Source organism: Urocitellus parryii, chromosome 4, assembly GCF_045843805.1.
Source record: "Urocitellus parryii isolate mUroPar1 chromosome 4, mUroPar1.hap1, whole genome shotgun sequence".
Taxonomy (NCBI): domain Eukaryota; kingdom Metazoa; phylum Chordata; class Mammalia; order Rodentia; family Sciuridae; genus Urocitellus; species Urocitellus parryii.
The window spans coordinates 58,882,469-58,896,407 of NC_135534.1; the positions used below are offsets into that span (position 1 = coordinate 58,882,469).

Here is a 13,939-nt window from a genome sequence, read left to right on the forward strand (position 1 = left end):
TTTGATACCAAAACTCAGTCCTTATCGTTTATGCAGATCCAATAATGAAGACCAAGTTTTGAGGAAAAAGAAAAAGGTTTTTAATTTGTTAGCAAAAGATAAATGCAAGAGACTCACATCACAAAGGCAACCATTCTAACTCCCAGGAGGAAAAGAGAGGTTGAAAAGGAAGGCACACCAGGGTTTTTTTCTAAGTATTATTTTCAGTATATCTAATAAATTATATCCCTAAAAGATCTCTTGTTCCAGTTTCAAGTACAGTTTCTTTATTCTTATGGACAATGAGTGGCTGATAATTTGGCTTAGTACAAAAAGATTGTTAATCCTGCTTCCCCCACAGATGGTGAGGAGAGGAAGAAGAAGTACGTGTTATTTTAAAAATAAGCCACTAGTGGTCAAACAATAAGATTTGTATTCAATGCATATACTGGACCTAGTGACTTGAAATGAACCCTGCATATACTGACTGACAGTTCTAGAGGCTGGAATGTCCAAAATCAAGGCACATATATACAAACAGAGCCTTCTTGCTCTGTTAGCACAAACAGAAAGCAAAATTACAAAAAGACAATGGGGTTTGAAATAATCGATTTATAGTGGAGTTATTCCCATCCATGAAGGTGCAGGCTTCATGCCAAAATCACCTCTCAAGGGTACCAATGCATAATACTGCTAAATTGCAAATTTCAACAAGAGTATTAGAGGATACGAACATTCAAACCACAGTGGCTAATCCACTGAAGACAAGTGAAGGAAAAATCTAAAAGATAGTGTGTAGGGGGTGAAGAGAAATAAAAATAAAGAGAGTTGAAACATCAAGAGTACAAATAACAATAATTGCAAGTGAGAATGTGAAGGAAAAGAAAATTAAAATTATATGTACTTGTTGGTACTACAAATTGTTATATCTACTTTAGAAAGCAGTATGAAGAGTCCTACAAAGACTAACAATGGGACAATTACATGACTGCACTATACTACAACTTTCTACTTATCCCAAATGGCTAAAACCAGCATGTTAGGTACATGCTTGTACCAATGTTTATAGCAGTGGTATTCATGATAGACAAGTTATTGCTTCAGGGTAGGTATCTGTCAAGAGACAAATGGGTAAAGAAAATATGATATATATATATATATATATATACACACACACATATATATATATATACACATTACATATATATATATATATACATATACATTACATCATGAGTTTTACTCAGCCATAAAGAACAACAAAATTATATCATTTGCTGAAAAGTAGACGGAACTAGAGTTCATGCTAAGTGAAATAAAGAAAAAACAAAGGTTGAATGTTTCTCTCATTGGAGAAAGCCAGAGAGAAAAAAATGGAAGAAATTTTTGAAAAGTATCTCATGAAAATAGAAAGGAGAATAATAGGGTAGATAAAGGGGATCAAGAGGAAGGGAAGAGGGGATGGTATGCTATGGGGAAGTACTGGAGAGCAAAATCTATCAAAGTATGCTACAACTGGATATGACTATTCCACAAAGAATCCCAATTTTATATATTCTACTAATTAAAATTATAATAACAGCAATCATAATAATAATAGAAGGTAGATTAGTAGAGTAGAGCAAGTGGATCAGTAGAAGAGTGATGGGAACAAAACAGGTATCACAGAATGAGATTGACCAAATTATGTTATGTGCATGTTTGAATGTGGCAGAATGAATCCCACTATTATGTATAAATATAATGTGACAATAAAAATTTTAAATCAAAAAAGTTAATTAAAAAAGATATTTAAGAGAGATGATAGCCAGGTGCAGTGGCACACACCATAATCCCAGTGGCTCGGAAGGCTGAGGCAGGAGGCTCAAGAGTTCAATCCAGCCTCAACAACAGTGAGGTACTAAGCAACTCAGTGAGATCCTGTCTCTAAATAAAATACAAAATAGGTCTGGGATGTGGCTCAGTGGCTGAGGATCTCTAATTTCAACCCCCAGTACCCCCCAAAAAATAAGATACGTGCTGCAATATGGATGAACCGTGAAAACATTGTCATGAGTGAAATAAACTAATCACAAAAGACCAGGTATTGTATCAATCCATTTATATGAATTGTCCAAAAGAGGAAAATTAATAGAGAGAGAGAATAGATGCTGAGGCAAGTAGGACTGGATATTGAGTACTGGTTGCCCAAGCTGCAGCAAGATCTGGGCTTGACCTGTCCTCAAGTCATACAACACTTAACAGAAAATGACCTCCAGAAACTGAAATCCCAGGTACAACATCCATGGGAGAAAAGGGCCCTGGAGAAGCTGGTTGTCCTGTCACACTCAAATAGTCTTCCAGAATTACAGGAGTCACCAGTGGAGATGATAATGAAAAAGCAGAAGCAGGTAGAACAATCGCTGCAGGAGCTGGGAAACTTCTTATTAGAAGGGAGGCAGAGACAGGAAGAGGCAGTGAGGAAAAAAGAAGCAGAGCTGAGGCAAGCCATGGAGATCCCTGGAGAGTACTGGCCAGTGCCTGAAAAGTCCCTCAGGAAAGTCATGGAAATCATGAAGAGACAACTCAGTCCCAAGGAGCAGACACTGTCTCACAGGCAAAACCTCCCAGATAGAGATAATAAGATGGGCATCTGGAGGGCTAGCTCTGCAAGGGGTTTACCAAACATGCAACCAAATGGACCTGATACAGAAGAGGGAGGAGCTAATCAGTGTCCCCAGGGATTCTCCCTCTTTGGCCCCAGCAAAGCACAAGAATGGAAACAAAACAATTAACATCTTTTCAAGAAGAATCCATGTTCACCCAGACAATAGAAAAGATGGGCTTCAGTGTAAGTGCCTCTGCCTACGGTGGAGGCTGGGGAATTCCAATGGAGACTGGAATGTATAAAAGCAAGCATTCAGAATCCAAGGAAACGCAACAAACAAGTTCTAAGTGTGTGTATTTCTGCTCAACCAAGTTCTGCTATGTCCCTCTGGCCTCCTGCTACTTTCACATGAATGAGCTTCAGTTATCTAAGCCTTCCCTTCAGAAACTGAAATACATGGAAGAAGTCTTGGATCAGATGGCAACATCCCCTTATTGAAGCAGAAGACTGAAATTTTCTTCCATAGGTTTGGCTCTCATGTAAACCAAGGCCCTATGCACCTGGGAGGAATCTGGATGGAAGGCTATTTCAGAGGGATTCCAAAGTGACCAGCTGGCTGATGTGAAGCAGCAGGCAGCAGAGGCCCTGGATATTTATATAAGGGGAAGCTACAATGGCTATGCAGTAAAATATGCTGGGGATATGAGTGTGTCAGACTCACATTGCAAAACAGTCTCCCAAAGCCAAATTTTAAAAAATCTTCAAACCAAAATCCAACTATCTGTAGCCCAGATAGGTGGCCCAACAGAAGCAGATGGCCTCATCCAGTGGAAAGCTGGCCTTAGTTCCAGCAATCAAACCTGGTGTGTCATTGACCGGGCACTTCAGCTGGTGCCCATTTGGGACATCATCCTCTCTAGTCACAGAAGTGACTTTAAAGATCCCCTTAAGATAGCTAACTGCCTGAAAGACAACTACACTGCTCTGACTGTCCTCAGTGCACAGATCCAGGAGGGAAGTGGATTGCTGAGTGCTGGGAAGGAGGCAAGAGTTTTCCTAGAGGAGGTAAAATCCTGGGAGGTAACTGATCCTGAAGTGCAGCTTCAAAACCTGATAGCATTCATGCAAACACTGAGTCAAAAAATAAATGGTTATGACACTGGATTAACTAATGTCTCACAGGCTGGGATCTACATAATTTTCTAGTAAACACTGTCAATTTTAGCAAAAATTCTTCCAGACATAAAATTACTTTCATTAAATCACAGTTGCTCACTCTTCTGGATCCCCACGTCTACAAAGTGACAAATTTTCCTCAGGCTCACTCCATCATGCAATGGATCTACCCTAAGTCAGAGTCAGAGCAAGAGCAGCTGAACATCTCCCAATTTTCTCAGTTTACTAAAATCTTAAGGGAAACCCAGAATGAACTCTTTGAAATGAATGTCAACTGTAAAGCCCAAGAAAAGAGAAAGAAACTCCAAGAAAGGCCACCTATAAGGTCAGCTTAGCTCTCAGCAGCTTCCTGAATCACCTCCAAGCAACAGAGCAGACAGACACACACCTCTTGATACTTTCCATTGCAGCTGGTGCAGGATATCAGGTGGTAAGCAATATTTTTCGGTATCTCCTGGGCCACAATGAGCTAAACTTCCTACTGGATGAAATGCAAACTGCCTTCAATCAATACCAGGAGCTCAAAAATATTTCCAGCTACACACCTCATGCATTCCTCCTGCTCACAGGTATGACAGCCAAAGCTGGAGTAGTAGCTGTTTCTCCAGAAGAGAAGATACAATGCATGGAGTTTATGAGAAAACATATGGGACAATTTATTTCTAAAGAAGTTGTACATGTCCTCTCTAAACTGGGGGCAGATCATGATTGGGAAAACCTAGAAAGAGACTTGAGGTTGCTCATTGATGGGGATTATGGAGCCACCATCTCTTCTTTGAAAATGAATGAGGTCAAAAGACAGCTACAAAGTCTTCTCCATGAAAGAAAACAGCCCTGTGAATCAAATATTAATGCAAATAACACAAGTGAAGTGATAGAAAACAGAGGCTTTATAGTTTACTCCAGTGTCTTGGCCTAGAACATTACTACCCAAAAAGGATGAGTAGAGCTGACTTCCATTTGATCTACAAGACTTCTGTGTGCAACACCCAGCCCAAATCTGAACAGGAACTTCCCTTCTATTTCCTTCAGAAGCTACTGATGCTAGATTATGGACTGAGGTACCAGTTCTTCAAAGATGATGAAAACATAGAACATCAGGTCTCTTCAGGTGCCTCCAAACAGGAAAATGAGGCTATTGATCCTCATGAACACTGTTTTGAAGATGGTGATAGTCTTACTAATCCTTTGAGAACAGAGTCCAGGCCTGACATTCACCCCACAGATATTCAGACAGCCATTTTTCACTGTGCAGATAATTTGGCTAGACAATATATTTTGACCAAATTATCCATCTGTCAATTTGCCCTGCCCCTCCTGGTGCCAAATCCCTGCACTTCTCAAATCGAATTCTCTGTCTGGTCTCTCAGACAAATTAGGAGAAATCAGCAGCAAGGAAAAAACAGTCACAAGAATTTTCACATGCGTCGTGTCTCCACTCCCATTGAGTCCTTCATTAGAGTAGGCAATGGCCTGTCTGCTTCCAAATCTCAGATCATGAACTGTCTTCTCAGTGAACACAAACATGATGTGTTTTTCCATTGCCACTGCAGAGAAATCAGCAAGAATTGCCTCTTGATGTGGGGTGTGGTGGAAATCTGCTGGTTCTGCCCTGGAGGGGAAGAGAACAGGTTTGACAACTGTGTGACCTTCATGAACCTTCATGGAGATGCAAAGAAACATAAGAGGCAACTCACCTTCCTGCAGGAGGTCTCTTCTCTCATTGTGGTCCTCATGTCTGCTTCTGATGAAAATAAAGAATACAAAAAAATAGTCCATGACCTGTGGCAATCATCAAGACCTCTGATCTGCTTACTTGTTGACATAGAAAAATCCAAAGCCAATATGGTGGTAGAAGAGTGAAAATTGGCCTGAGGAATAGAAATGAGGCAGAATTGACAGAGGAGCTCATAACTACCATCAAATGTTTGCTAGAGCTCTCTGACACAGCTCTCAGCATGGAGCACTGCTCTCCAATTGCTCGCCAGCAAGGATTTCTTATTGATGAAGACCAGAAAAATTGCAAGGAAGCCAAACAAAAGGCTGAGACTATCATGGACCTCCTAAAAGAAACAGAGTTGTCTCAGATGAAGGAAAAATTTCTACCCCTTCAGGGACAACTATGGCATCTTTGGTGTAAGAAGGACAAAGAACTGTATCATTTGAGAGAAGAGGGGAATAGAAGCATTGAACAACACAAGAGTGATATTGAGACAGATAAACAAATAATACGACATCAGCAGTTGACAAGAGTCTTTCCTCTTAAAGATACAATGGGATTTGTCTTTCAAATTCTCCATGAATATTCAGAAACTCACACTATACTCTACTCCTTGCAATGGATGAGTGTGTTTTTGGATAGCCTGACTGCAGAGCATTTGGAAAACTTGCATGAAAAACTAATTCATTTGTGGTCAAATGAACAAAGAGAAAAGCAAAAATCCCAAACCAGCAACTTGAAACTCTGGCAAAATAAAATAGAAGCCGTATCTACTGAGGTTACTGACTATACCTTGATAATTGAGCAATTTCTCAGAGAAGTTGGCCAGATTTATGAAGCTCTGGAAGAAACTTCTGCCAAAAGAGAGCAATTTTTCTCTACCATTCGCAAATTGCTGCAGACCTGATGATAGCTGGTGTCTCCATAGAGCTGATGGATGGAGATGCTTCCTATGTGCCCCTAAAGTAGTTGGCAGCTGTTCTTGATAAGGTCTCTGAGAAATTTGGAGACAATTTTGGTCTCTCTGTCCTTGGCCTGCAGAGCTCTGGTAAGTCTACTCTGATGAATGCTCTTTGGGGGCTGCAGTTCACTGTAAGTGCAGAAGTGCAGGCAGGTGTACCAAGGGGGCCTATATGCTGTTCCTTAAGCCACTGAGTCATCCAGAAAGGAACTTGGCTTTGACTTTGTGCTTGTTGTAGACACAGAAGGACTTCGGGCCCCAGAACTCAGCAACAAGTCCCAGAATTGGGACAATGAGTTAGCCACCTTTGTCATTGGACTTGCAAACTTGACTCTGGTCAATATATTTGGGGAGAATCCATCAGAAATGCAAGATATTCTACAGATAGCTGTCCAAGCCTTTCTGAGGATGAAACAAGTGAAAATCTCCCCAACTTGCATATTTGTTCATCAGAATGTAGGAGAGATGATAGCTAAAGACCAAACTACAGAAGGATGAAGGCGGTTAGAACAGAGGCTAGATGAAATGGCTGCACTTGCTGCTAAACAAGAAGAATGCTCAGATGTAACGTGCTTCAGTGATGTCATCAAGTTTGATGTCAACACCATGTGTACTACTTTGCTCACCTCTGGGATGGCAATCCCCCCATGGCCCCTCCCAATCCTCGCTATAGCCACAATGTCCAGGAACTGAAAAGTAGAATCCTTTTGACTGACAAACAGGAATCCAGAGAAAGTATCATGAGGATATCAGATGTAAAATTCAGAGTTCAAGATTTGTTGAGAGCCCTGGTTAGTGAGAACTTCATTTTCAGTTTCAGGAACACACGAGAGGTCATGGCCATGTGCAAACTGGAAACCATGTATAACCACTGGACCTAGGAGCTCCAGAGTCACATGTTGGACTTGCAGAACCAGCTTCACAATCAGATTCAGAATAGAAAAATTCTGACACAACAAGCATAATTGAGGATCCAGTTGTAAAGAAATATGAAACCATCAAGCAAGAATTTGAAAAATATTTTACTGAAGACACAGAGAGTTATATACTCATCCAGTGGAGTTCCCATTTTGAAAATAAGCTGCTAGTCCTTAAAGACTTACTTATTTCAGACAGTAGAAGAAAAGCCAATGAACTTATTTGTCTCAAAAAAAAAAAAAAAAAAGGCCAAGAACAATTGGATCGGAAAAAGAAGGTATACCAAAATAAATTATTTTAGAGGAGCCAAAATTGGCTTTTAGTGTAAAAGGTAAAGAATTGAGTGATGAAGATTTACGTGAGAAATTCAACCAACTTTGGGGAAAATGGGTCTGTGAAGTGTCCTTAAATATCACTCAATCTGTAGAGCCTAGCATTGATGTGGAAGCTGAAAACATCCTTTCAAAAAGGAGAAAAACATAGTGGAAAAACTAAAGAGAAATACTGGAGAAGATTTTCAATTAGATTTTGGAAAACATGTCAAGATGTGTACAGAATATTGCACTTTTTCAAAGAACTTAGAAGCCTGTGATAAGGTGTCCATTAATATGACTACTGAACATAGTTTTTCAAGATTTGATGAAAAGATTAACAACATTTGGAGTCAACAACGTGATTATGATCAAAGTGATTTCCATAAAATCCTGAGAGTAATAGAAAATGAAGTGAATTCTGTACTCACTAAAGTCAGATATATATTTACCAATGAATACAAAATCAAATTATGTTCGTGTTTCTTTCATAGAGCATCCACACATTTTAAGGAAATGAACAGGGCATTTAAGACAGAAAACGATCCCATAAACTATCTAGAAAGCAAGAAAAATGATTTTTTCATGAGTTTCAAGATATCCTGCCAAGGTGAAACCTCTGTGTTGATTTTCTGTGGCACAAACTCACCCTGTCTGAAAATAAAATACAAAATGGGCTGAGGAGGTGGCTCAGTGGTTGAATGCCCTTGACTTTAATCCCAAGTACCTTAAAAAAATAAATAAAAATGTTTGTTACTGAGAAATGATGGAAAATTGTTCTGAGAAATTTTGAAGGAGATCTCTTTTTCTTAGAGACAGTTAACCCAGTAACATGTAGGGAATGGGGTATGTCCAAATATTGACATCCTTATGTTTTGGGTGCTTTTCTTTTGGACACTAGAGAAAGGTATATGAAATGTACAATTGTCATTTTTCTCCTTCCCTCAGAATGCTCATTCTCTTTATTCCAACTCTTTAGTAAATTCTGAAAAATGAGTCAACCTTTGATATTAGTGCTGTAGAATATGAGTGCGAAATGCAAAGAGTAGGAATATTAAATTATACCATACCATACTTTTGTGATGACTACCAATAGTGCTATCTTTGTAGTAGCAGTTCCTGTGAGAACTCAGATTTATAATTTAGCCTCTGTTTGCACAGGTATCCTCAAAGTGCAACAATAAAGTTCTCATTAAATAAATGAATGGCTATCTACAAGGCATGAAGGACAATGCTATACATGGAGTAAGTACTCTGTGTCATTTATGTTATGTCATGTTATGCTGCCTATCCCAAGTTCCCTATTCCTTTGCCTTGAATAAAGTTTTACTAGAAAAACACTAATAGCTGAAGTAGTCTCATCAGAGGTTCATTAACAATCAGATTCAACTTGGACTCTGTGGGAATTTACATTTGAAAATATAGTCTTCAGGATGTGTAATTATGTGACAGAGTCAACTGTTTTAATAAATTGATTATCAGTTGTTAAAAAAAAATTAAGCATGTGAACCACCATATATCCTTACCAGCAATGTGTGACAGTTCTAGTTTCTACTTTTATTACCAGCATTTGGTTTTATTCCTTATAATTTTTGCCATTCTGATGTAGAAAACATCATTTTAATATGGTTTTGATATGCATTTCTCTTCTTCAAAATGAAGTTGTGCATTTTAAATACTCTTGACTGTTTAGATATTCACTTTTGCAAAATGCTTGCTTGTCTCATCCACTTTAATTTTGTGTTGATTTTATAGGAGTTCTTTACATATCTGTTCACAAGACACTTGAGAGTTTTATGTCTTGTATATGTGCTTTCTCTGTCACTAAAATAATTACATAAAATTAAAATTAAATGTCAATTGATTTATATCGGTTCGTTTGTCATTTAACTTTTGTTATATATGACAGAGCAATACAAAGTATTTTACAAATATGTGATAATCCTTAAAAACAAAATGTAAATATTTTATTGAAAAATAGATCTTATAAAAACATGGACAGGGCATAATTTTAACTAGTTCATTTATCCTTACATAAAAATAATCTCCCATACTAAAATGAGACTGAGTTCAGTTGAGATTAACAACAAAAACAAAACTTACTTGGTCACTTGAAATAAAGGGTTTTTTAAAGGCCACATATAAAGGCTACATATTGTTCTTGAATGCTGGTATCATCTGGTATCTGGGAGCTCCCAGTGGCACTCCTGTTGATGAGACACCCAAATACATGTGAATACCTATCCAGCTGTGCCCCAGGTTCCACACAGCATTGGAGATCTAGTCACTTACTGGAACCACAAAGCCACCCAGCCTCTCAAGAGAAAATGGGTGCCAATCAACCTGTTGACTCTAAGACATCATGAAGCAAGACTTTACCCACTGAAACCTTATCTTTGCCTTTGATATAGTCTCCCTTAAATAAAGGACTGGAGCCTTGTTTTCAGGTGTTCAGTTCCAGCTATGTGGACTGGATCTATCAGACACTCCGCTTCCTTTTGAAACGATTTTTCTGACTCTGCCTCTTATTCTTCACTATTTCAGATTTTCATTTTCTCAGGTGGCTCATCCCCTACTGAGCAGAAAACTGCCCAGGTAGGGTGCTGGCCACCTCCTAATATCTGGAGCCTGAACAGGAGGAAATACAAAAGCCATCCCCTCTCAAAGTACAAGAAGCATCCCAATTTGGAAAGAGTGGGGAGGGGGTTAAAGTGAATTTTTACACAGCCTCATATTAAACTGGGTCAAACTCCTTAAAAGAGAAAATTCTATCTAACTCTACTTAAAATCTTTGTTAGAATATAACTTCATAGAGAGAAGGCACAGCTTCTGCAGTTCTCAAAAGTATGGCGACAAACTTGATGGATTCAAGCTGAGGTAGGTCTCCCACCAGGGAGATTGCCAGCATCTCTTTGTGTCCTAGGAATGCTGCAGGAGAGATGGCGGTACTACCTAACTTTAGTAACAGATGCAACCTAAAGGAACTCTTGCTGTGACTGGCATTCCGCTGACTAGAGCCTGCCTTTCGGGTGGGGATTATTTACTGTGGGAATAAAAATTAAATAAAATATTGCACCAAACAGACAGAAACAAACCAATTGTGTGGAGTCAATATTACCTTAATTCTAACCCCAGGCAAATAGCAACCACAGGCGGCCTCAGAAAAAACTCTCTGAGTGTTCACCCCAAGGAGACAGGGCAACTCCGGTGTTGGAAAGCCCCAGAGCTGCCAGTGTTCTAACTTGCAGCAGGCAGCCCCAGCTGCGGGAAAACTCAGGGGAAAAAGAGGCAAATCAAGGCACAGGTGCCACCAGGGAAATTTTAGATCCCGCAGAACAGCTCAGACCACGCACCTTTCAGCTGTCCAAAACAAAAGAAATTCAATTGCCCAGGATTTCTTCCCAGTCCGGTTCCCGGCCCCCCTCCCCCAGCGGCCAAGGCAGGGCCTTTCCAAACAGGAACTTCCTTCTCCTGGCCCCTGCTCCTCCACGCCTGCGTCAGACAGCTAACTTTTTTTTTTCTTCCTAATTCAATAACACTCTGCCACACTTTTACTTTCCCAGTTAAATACTCGCTAGTCAAAAGATAACTTTACAGACTAAAGGTCGAACCAACAAACTCCTGCGTGTACAGTAAAACTCAATAGCCACAATCGCTCTCCCCCAATTTCTCTACAGATAAACTAGAGCCAGAATTAAAGGAAAAATTGAAAGGTCAATAAGAGGTATTCTAATTACGCTTTTTAATAGATTTGGGGGGGATGTTATTAAAGATAAATCTGACAATTACTAAGACAGAAAGCCTGCAGTCTAAAATAATTTAATTTCACAATGTTTTCATCATTGCCAGATTTTATTTATCCATTAAAGCAGGCCCGCCTTTTAATTAAATCTCATAAAAATTTAATTAACTGTATTTTAAATTCCTCAACTCGTTAAATCCAATAGAAATTTTAATATGTATTTGAACCACCTCTTACAACCATTGGAAATCCACTTAAAAAAGGGTTATAAAGATTTTTCTTTTTTTTATTTGCCTGATTTATGAACGGGTATACACAATGGCTATATTTACATTATGATTACATGACATGATATCAAAATTGGCATAAATTAATGAGTGCACTCATAATTTAAAATTAAAATAAAAAATTGATCCAAATACCTCTAATTCATGTGATTTAATAAGATTCAATTTAAATTGGGTAATGAAATGAAAATAAAGATGTCTTCAACTTATTAATACGAATTTTTTCAGCTGTTTAATTAGTAAGATTACTAATTTTTAATAGTTAAATTAGATAATGTTTAAAATTTATGTCCATTTGCTTCTAGAGATTTTCTTCAACAGCAAAAGCATAACTAATATTGTTATCTACATTTGTTTGTCACCCTTGTTCAATTAAAAATTAATAAATCAAATTTAAGGTAAATGGAATCAATTACATAGATCTTTATTACAGGAGATGCTTATTGAATTACAACATTAAGATGCTAACATCAAGTAATCTTAACTCCTTAAATTCCAGGTGGTAACATACTGAAACATTGGTGTTTTCATAAATTGATAAAAAAGAGAGATTTAAAACTGTTTTATGGGCTGGGGATATGATATGCTCGCCTAGCATGCATGAGGCACTGGGTTCGATTCTCAGTACCACAAAAAAATAAAATAAAGATATTGTGTCCACCTAAAAGTAAAAAATAAATATTAATAAAAATAAAACAGTTTTATGTCATCACTAAAAACAGAGTTACTAAGATTTTAAAGTCCCAACAAATATAATTCTGTATACTTGAAAACTGTGTTTTCATAAAATGATAAACAAATATAATTCTCTATACAGTTAAAAATGTTAACTTCATTTCAATTGGAATATTTCTTCTTATTAAAGTGGAATAATTGGGGCTGGGATTATGGCTCAGCCGTGGAGCACTCATCTAGAACAGTCGGGCCCGGGTTCCATTCTCAGCACCACATAAAAAAATAAATAATAAATAAGGGCATTGTGTTGTGTCCATCTACAAAAAAGATTCTCTCTCTCTCTCTCTCTCTCTCTCTCTCTCTCTCTCTCTCTAAAAAAAAAAAAAAAATGGAATAGTTTGTCTAGATTCAGAGATTTACCAGGATTGTTTCAGAATATGGTCAAAGAGAAGTTTCTACAGAAAGAGGAATTAGGGGATTCTAGAAGGAAAAAAAGGAAACGTTTCTGGATGGAAAAGTCTTTGATGAAGATTCTAGTGGAAGGAAGGAGAAGATGTCTCTGGATGGGAAAAATCTTTGTATAATATTATACATGAAGGTCATAAGTAAGTGATAAAGAAGGGTTGAGTAGATAGAGAATAAGTTTGTATGTAACTAAGTTGGTTATGAATATATGGAACAATCAATTAAAAATATTTGAGGCTTTTCTTTAAGATCAAATATTGATGTGCTACTATAAACCAAAGTTTAATCAATGCATTGAAATGATAAGAACTTCTTAAAACATTAATCTATGCTCATTCTAATAGAATAATTTCTTATGTTTAGTGAGTTTTACTATTTAAAAAGGCCTAATTTTAATATAATTTGGATTAAACAACTATTATTTAAAGTAGCACTTACATTCCAGATTTCAAATTTTTCTTTAAAAGACGAACCTGATAAATATGAAAGCATCAATGTAATTATGATAATTATTACTAACAATTCATGTATCAATTGTATCTCTGTTTCATGTTTCAGATACAATATTAAATTATATCACTAGTTTATATTAATCCAAAATTGTATACAAAAATTTATATAATAATATTCAAGTAAGAAACCAAAATTAGTTTCAAAATTAAAACATCTTACCTAACTCTTGCCATTTTAGAAAAATTAAGAAGCATACATAAAAATCTTTTAAAATTCTACTATCATAGATAACTACTATTAACATCTAGCCCACAGCCTTCTAAACTGTTTTCTATACATATACTTCGAGTATACATATTTTATAAATATAAAATCATATTAATATTTTTAAAACTCATAAAATTATTTTAAATTACACATAATTAATGTTCTTTTACAATAACATTTAAATTATTTGCTACCTTAAAAACAAAATTATTAAGAATATTGGGCTGGGGCTGTAGCTTAGTGGTAGAGTGCTTGCCTTGCACATGTGAGGCACTGGGTTCAATCCTCAGCACCACATAAAAGGGAACAGATTAAATAGAGGCATGCTGTCCATCTACAACTACAATAAAATGAAGAATATTTATACAGCTATATCTTTATACATGAAAATTATTTTG

The 13,939-nt window shown here is 37.2% G+C and overlaps 1 pseudogene; it reads left to right on the forward strand.

Annotated features, from left to right (window-relative positions):
• The first annotated feature begins 2,126 nt into the window (after nucleotides 1–2,126).
• LOC144254269 (interferon-induced very large GTPase 1-like) lies at nucleotides 2,127–8,333 on the forward strand (annotated as a pseudogene).
• Nucleotides 8,334–13,939: the final 5,606 nt, after the last annotated feature.